Raw genomic sequence first — 8358 nt, 5'->3', positions numbered from 1 at the left:
CACAGGTTCAAAGCCAGCCTCAGCTACTTAGTGAGGCTCTCAGCAACTTATTGAGACCCTGTTTCCAAATAAAGTATAAAATAGGTCTGGGAGTATAGCCCGGAGGTAGAAAACCCCTGGGTTCCATCTCTAGTACCGCCCCTCCCCCCAAAAAAAAAGAGTAAAAAAGAGGGCTGCGGTATAGCTCAGAGGTCAAATGCCCCTGGGTTCCATCTCCAGTATCGTGAAAAAAATAAAAAATAGAGCCGGGTGTGGTGGCACATGCTTGTAATCCCAGCATTTGGGAGGCTAAGACCAGAGGATCGCGGTTCATGGACAGTCACAGCTATTTAGTGAGGCCCTCTGCAACTCAGTAAGACCCTGTTTCAAAATAAAGAATCAAGCCAGGTGTGGTGGCGCACAGTTGTAATCCCTGCGTTTGAGAGGTGGAGACAGGAGGATTGGGCAGGTTCGAAGCCAGCCTCTCTGGCTTAAGAGACTCTGTTTCCAAATAAAATATAAAATAGGTCTGGGAGTGTAGCCCGGAGATAGAAGGGTTCCATCCCCAGTACCACCAAAAAAACCAAAAAACAAAAAACAAACAAAAAACCCAAATCAAATATAGGGCGGGGGATGTAACTTGGAGGTAGAATTCCCCTCGATTCCATCTCCAGAACCAAACAACAACAAAAAAGACTGGGGGTGTAGCCCAGAGGTAGAAGGCCCCTGGGTTCAATCCTCAGCAAAAAAAAAAAAAAAAAAAAAAAAGTAGTCAGGCATGGTATTGCATGCCTGTAATCCCAGTACTTGAGAAACAAGATTACAGGTTTGAGGCCAGTCTCAGCAAAGTAGGGAGACCCTGTTTCAAAGTAAAAATTTGCAGGGCATGGTGGCGCATGCTTGTAATCCCTGTGCTTGGGAGGCTGAGACAGGAGGATTGCACAGGTTCGAAGCCAGCCTCAGCTACTTAGTGAGCCTCTCAGCAACTTAGTGAGACCCTGTTTCCAATATAGGTCTGGGAGTATAGCCCGGAGGTAGAAAAGCCCCTGGATTCTACTCCAGCACCACACACACACACACACAGAGTAAAAACTAGAAAGGGCTGTGGGTATAGCGCGCGCGCACACACACACACACACACACACACACACACATTTTTTTCCCCAACAGCAGTTGGTTGAATAGGAGAATTGGAGAATTTAGAAACCCTGGACACTCATGGCCCACTATACAGAATTTCTGTGGCCCTATCTCCATTGGAATCAGAGAACATCATTTCCTAGTGAATTATGTTCACCAACAAAAGGAAACTTCAGTGTCTGGAATTTCTGCCTGGGCTTCCTTGGGTAGGTGTGGTCCCCAGCCCTGCAGGGAGGTAGGTAAATCTGGCTGAAAACTCTCTAATCTCAGATTCTGTCTTTCTAGCCTGACCAGTCCCCTTCCTGAGTCATCTCAGCATAAACTCAGGCGTGGTCTAGGTTCCAACCCTGAATAGCCTACCACTGCTCCAGAGACTCTGGAAAGTGTAACATTTACCTCCCAGGAGCCAGAGATGCTTTAAAAAATTATTTATTTATTGGTACTGGGGATTGAACCTGAGGGCATTTAATCTCTAAGATACACCCACCAGCCCTATTTTTTATTTTTACTTTGAAACAGGGTCTCACTAAGTTGCTGAAGCTGGCCCCGAACCAGAGAGAGGAGAGAGATAGAGACAGAGACAGAGACAGAGACAGAGACAGAGATAGAGAGAGAGAGAGAGAGAGAGAGAGAGAGAGAGAGAGAGAGAACGAACGCCCAGGGGCATTATACCTCTTAGTTATACCCACAGCCCTATTTTTTTTTTTTTTTTTTTTTTTTTTTTGCGGTGCTGGGGATGGAACCCAGGGGAATTCTACCTCTGAGAGACACCCCCCAGCCCTATTTTTTTATTCTTTATTTTGAAACACGGTCTCAGTGAGTTGCAAAGGGCCTCACTAAGTAGCTGAGGCTGGCCGCGAATCACAATCCTACTGTCTCAACCTCCCAAATGCTGGGATTACAAGCATGTCCCACAGGCCCACCATCATTGTTTATTTTGAAACAGGGTCTCACTAAGTTGCGGTGGGAGGGGGCCTTCTGTGCTGAGGTTGGAGGTGAACCTGTGATTCTCCTGTCTCAAGCCTCCCAAGTACTGCAATTATAAGTGTGTACCACTACTCCTGAATATATTAGATATATATTAGGTACTTTTTTGTTTTGTTTTGTTTTGGTACTGGGGATGGAACCCAGGGGCATTCTACCTCTGAGCTACACGCCCAGCCCTATTTTTTTAATCTTTATTTTGAAATAGGGTTTCAACTGAGTTGCAAAGGGCCTCACTAAGTGGCTGAGGCTGTCTGTGAATGCAGATACTCCTGTGTCTCAGCCTCCCCAAATGCTAGGATTACAAGTGTGTGTCACCAAGCCTGGCTTCCCAGCCCTATTTTTTATACTTTATTTTGAAACAGGGTCTCACTGAGTTGCAAAGGGCCTCACTAAGTAGCTGAGGCTGTCGGCAAACCACAATTCTCCTTATCCGGTTTATATTAAGTACTTTTAAAATGAAAGCATGCTGGGCATGGTAGCATATACTTATAATCCCAGTACTGGGAGGCTGAGACAGGAGGATCACAGGTCCAAGAACAGCCTCAGCAAGGCAATGAGGCTTTCAGCAATATAATGAAACCCTGTATCAAAAAAAAAAAAAAAAAAAAGAGTTGAGGTGTAGCATAGAGATACAATTCCCCTGGATTCAATCCCCAGTAAAAAAAAAAAAGTAGAGCTGGGTGCATGTGGTGGTGCTTGGGAGGCTGAGACAGGAGGATCACAGGTTCGTGGCCAGCCTCAGCTACTTAGTGAGGACCTCTGCAATTTAATGAGACCCTGTTTCAAAATAAAGAATAAAAAATAGGGCTGGGAGTGTAGCTCAGAGGTAGAATGCCCCTGGATTGAATTCCCAGCAACACACACACACACACACACACACACACACACACACACGTCTGGGGGTATAGCTTGGAGGTAGAATGCCTCTGGGTTCAATCCCCAGTACCACAAACAAAATCAAATAGGGCTGAGAGTGTAACACAGAGACAGAATGCCCCTGGGTTCGATCCCCAGTAGCACACACACTTACACACATAAAATTAAGGCACCAGTCAGGCAAAGTGGCACATGACTATAATCCCAATACCTGGGAGGCTGAGACAGGAAGATCACAGGTTCAAGATCAGCCTTAGCAACTCAGCAATTTACTGAGACCGTGTAAAAAATAAAAAGGGCTGGGATGTAGCTTCCGGGTAGAATGGCCTTGGTTCAATTCAATGTACCAAAAAATACAAAAATGAAGGTGCGGCGGGAGGTGGCCTGGCTCCGGCGGCCTTGGTGCCCCAGCTCCTCCAGGACCAGCCTCTCCATCCGGCAGGCTCCGAGCTCTGGTGTTGCTGCTTCAGCAGTTTTGTTGCTGACACTCTTTTCTTCCCAGCCACACTGACCAGGTATAACTCCTGTGTTCACTTCCTGTGGCTGATGTTACAAGCGATTACAAGCTTGGTGGCTTCAAACAGAAATTTTTTCCTCCTCCAGGTCTGGAGGCCAGACATCCAAAATCAAGGTGCCTGCAGGGCCCAGTGTGGTGTAATCCAGGAATCCAGGTACTTGTGAGGCTGAGACAGGAGGATTGCAGGGCTTTTTTTTTTTTTTCTTTTGTGGCCCTGGGAGTTGAACCCAGGGGCATTCTACCTCCAAGCTACACCCCTCAGCCCTATATATATATATATATATATATTTTTGGTGGTACTGGGGTTCCTGGAAACCCTTCTACCTCCAGGCTACACTCCCAGACCCATTTTTATATTTTTTTTATTTAGAAGCCAGCGAGGCTGGCTTCAAACCTGCCGGATCCTCCTGTCTCCGCCTCCCAAGGGCGGGGATTACAAGCGTGCGCCACCACGCCCGGCTTATTTGTTATTTTTGAAACAGGGTCTCACTAAGTAGCTGAGACTGACCCTGAAACTGTGATCCATTCTCAGTCTCCCAAGTGCTGGGATTACAAGCATGTGCCACCATGCCCAGCTGGATTTTTTTTTAACTTCTTATTTGAAAACAAAGTCTTACTAGACTGATGAGAATCTTAACTACTTGCTAAGGCTGTCTTTGAACCTGTAATTCCCAAGTGCTGGAATTACAGGTGTAGACAGGATTGCACGTTTAATATCACTCTCAGCAATGTAGTGAGACTTTCAGCAACCTAAGATCCTGTTTCCAAAATCAACAACAAATCAGCTGGGCACGGTGGTGCACACTTGCAATCCCAGTACTTGGGAGGCTGAGACAGGAGGATCGCAGGTTCACAGCCAACCTCAGCTACTCTGTGAGACCCTCCACAACCTAATTAGACTGTTTCATAATGAAGAATTAAGAACCAGGCATGGTGGCACATGCTTATAATCCTAGCACTTGGGAGGCTGAGACAGGAGGCTTGCTGTTAGAAGTCAGCCTCAGCTACTTAGTGAAGTCCTTTGCAATGCAGTGAGACCCTGCTTCAAAATAAAGAATACAAAATAGGACTGGGGGTGTAGCTTGGAGGTAGAATGCCCCTGGGGTCAATAGGAGTCAGAGTGAAGCCATGTGGAAAAGATTCCAGTAGCCATTGCTGTTCTCTGGAGCCTCCAGAAAGGAACGCGACTCTGCCAGCACCTTGACTTAGCTAAAAAAAAAAACTCATTTTAGACTTCTACCCTCCAGAACTGGAAGATAATATTGTTTTCCCTCTTTTTTTTATGGTACTGGGGGTTGAACCCAAGATACTTACTTGCTTTACCTCTAAACTGGGGTTGGCTGTGAACCTGCAATCCTCCTGTCTCAGCCTCCCAAATGCCGGAATTAGAAGCATGCACCACCAGGCCCAGCTAGGCCTTTGCATTTTGAAACAGGGTTGTGCTAAATTGTATGCACTGGCTTCAAACCTGTGATCTTTCTGTTTAAGCCTCCAAAATATGGGGATTACATGTACAGGTATGCACCACTGCCCCTGGTTGCCATTCATAAATTAATGGAGTGATGGGTTATGGAGGGAGTGGCTTTGTTATAACAGAGCTCTCTCAGCAAGATTGCTCTGTCTTGCCATGCAAAACACCTTGTTTATGCAAGGAAGCACTCCCTAGATGCTGGCCAGATTTGGCTCCTCTCGACCTCCAGCACCATGAGCTAAATTAACCTTTATTCTTTGCAAACTACCCAAACTGTGGTATTCAATTATAACAACAGAAAATGAATTAAGAAAATCTCTATCAGCTACTGAAAAGCGGAGGGATCCTGGTAATCCTTAATGGTGGGGAGTGTAAGCAAGAAACCAATTTTGTGGCTGTAGACCAGAGACACAGCAGTTGTTACTGCAGCAAAGCTTAGCCTATCCTGACCACACCATGGATTTCTCTTCCTTTCCCCATCATTTCCTTTCTGGTTCAGGCCCTGGTTAGTATCTCTGCCATAGATATTTTGTGAAATTTTTTTTTGTGTGTGGTACTGGGGATGAAACACAGGGGCACTGTACCTCTGAGCTATACCCCAGCCCTAGTTTTTATCTTTTTATTATTCATTTATTTATTTGTAGTACTGGGAATGGAAACCAGGGGATTTCTACCTCTGGGCTACATCCCAGAACTATATTTATATTTTATTGGAAACAGGGTTTCACTAAGTTGCTGAGAGCCTCAATAAGTAGCTGAGGCTGGCTTCGAACCTGTGCAACCCTCCTGTCTCAGCCTCTTAAGTACTGGGATTAAAAGCATGCACCACCACGCCCAGCTTAGTCTTTTTATTACTTTATTTTTTTTATTTTTTGCGGGTCTGGGGACAGAACCCAGGAGCATTCGACCTCCGAGCTATACCCCCTGCCCTATTTTTTATTCTTTATTTTGAAACCGGGTCTCACTGAGTTGCAGAGGACCTCACTAAGTAGCTGAGGCTGTCCGTGAACCGCGATCCTCCTGTCTCAGCCTCCCGAATGCTGGGATTACAAGCGTGCGCCAACACACCCGGCTCTTTTTATTTTTGAAACAGGGTCTCACTGAGTTGCAAAGGGCCTCGCCAAATAGCTGAGGCTGTCCAGAAACCGTAATCCTCTGGTCTCTGCCTCCCAAATGCTGTGATTAGTGTGTGCCACTATGCCTGGCTTTCCTTTAATTTTTGAAACAGGATCTTGTTAAATTGCTTAAATTCACTGGGCGTGGTAGCGCACACTTGTAATCCCAGCACTTGGGAAGCTGAGACAGGAGGATTACACAGGTTTGAAGCCAGTCTCAGCTACATAGTGAGGCTTTCAGCAACTTATTGAGATCCTGTTTCCAAATGAAATATAAAATAGGTCTGGGAGTATAGCTCGGACCTAGAGAAAACCCTGGGTTCCATCCTCAGTACCCTTCCCCAGAACAAAAACAAAACATTGCTTAAGTTCTTGTTAAGTTGCTGAGGCTGGTTTTATACCTGTGATCCTCCTGTCTCAACCTCCCAAGTGCTGTGATTACAAGCATGTGCCACCATACCCAGCTATATGTTGACCATTTGGGTGGGGGTGTTGGGGATTGAACCAGAGGAGAGGAACCCAGGGATATTCTACCTCTAAGCTATACCTCTAGCTTTTTTTAGTTTATTTATTATTTATTTTTTGCGGTACTGGGGATAGAACCCAGGGCATTGTACCTCCGAGCTACACCCCCAGCCCTAATTTTTAGCCTCTTCATTTTTTAATTATTTATTTATTTATTTTGTAGTATTGAGGGTGGAACCTAGGGGCTTTTCTACCGCTGGGCTATACTCCTAGACCTGTTTTATATTTTATTTGGAAAGAGGGTCTCCCTAAGTTGCTGAAAGCCTCACTCAGTAGCTGAGGCTGGCTTCGAAACTGTGTGATCCTCCTGTCTTAGCCTCCCAAGAGCTGGGATTACAAGCGTGTGCCACCACGCCCGGCTAGCCTCTTTATTTTTAGGAACCCAGAGGCTTTCTACCTCTGGGCTATACTCCCAGACCTATTTTTTATATATATTTTATTTGGAAAGAGGGTCTCCCTAAGTTGCTGAGAGCCTCATTAAGTAGCTGAGGCTGGCTTTGAACCTGCGTGATCCTCCTGTCTCAGCCTCCCAAGAGTGGGGATTACAAGTGTGCGCCACCACGCCTGGCTAGCCTCTTTATTTTTGAAACAGGGTCTCATTGAGTTGCAAAGGGCCTAGCCAAGTAGCTGAGGCTGTCCCCAAACAGTGATCCTCCAGTCTCTGCCTCCTGAATGCTGGGATTACAAGCACCCACCACTTTCAGCCTACCTCTAGCCCTTTTTATTTTATTTTATTTTATTTTTTATTTTTTGGTGGTACTGGGGTTCCTGGAAGCCCTTCTACCTCCGGGCTACACTCCCAGACCTATTTTTTATTTTATTTTTGGAAACAGGGTCTCTTAACCCAGCGTGGCTGGCTTCGAACCTGCGCGATCCTCCTGTCTCCGCCTCCCAAGCGCAGGGATTACAAGCGTGCGCCACCACGCCCGGCTAGCCCTTTTTATTTTTGGTTTTGAAACAGGATCTCACCAGTTAGCTGAGAGCTTTGCTAAACAGAATACCTCTGGCTTATGCCGGGCGTGGTGGCGCACGCTTGTAATCCCTGCGCTTGGGAGGCGGAGACAGGAGGATCGCGCAGGTTCGAAGCCAGCCGTGCTGGCTTAAGAGACACTGTCTCAAAAATATAAAATAGGTCTGGGAGTGTAGCCCGGAGGTAGAAGGGCTTCCAGGAACCCCAGTACCACCAAAAAAAAAAAAAAAGAATACCTCGGGCTTCAATCCCTAGTGCCCTCCTCCTTCCCCTCAAAAAAGGAGAGCCCTGAGCTGGGTGTAGTGGCACACACTTGTAATCCCCGTGCTTGGGAGGCTAAGACAGGAGGATTGCACAGGTGCGAAGCCAGCCTCAGCTACTTAGTGAGTAGTGAGGCTCTCAGCAACTTAGTGAGACCCTGTTTCCAAATGAAATATAAAATAGATCTGGGAGTATAGCCTGGAGGTAGAAAGCCCCTGGGTTCCACCCCAGTACCACCACACACACAAGAAATAATTATATATATATATATATACATGTATATATATAGGAGAGCCTGCCCCTGGCCAGAGGTGATTGGACCACGAGTGACAGATAGACTGGTCAGAAGCACTTGGCTCCAGTTGGTTAAATAAGAGGATTGTTAACAGAAAGCATGCCTTCCAATGGTAGAGACTTCCAGGGACTTCCCTCTGACTCCTTCTGTTGGCCCTCACAATCTCCTGTGTGGGAGTTCTCAGAATCCCCTTTATCTGTCTCACAAATGCTGTCTTGTGCT

The sequence above is a fragment of the Muscardinus avellanarius genome, assembly GCF_963383645.1.
Source record: "Muscardinus avellanarius genome assembly, chromosome: 10".
Classification (NCBI taxonomy): Eukaryota; Metazoa; Chordata; class Mammalia; order Rodentia; family Gliridae; genus Muscardinus; species Muscardinus avellanarius.
This window is presented reverse-complemented; position numbering follows the sequence as displayed.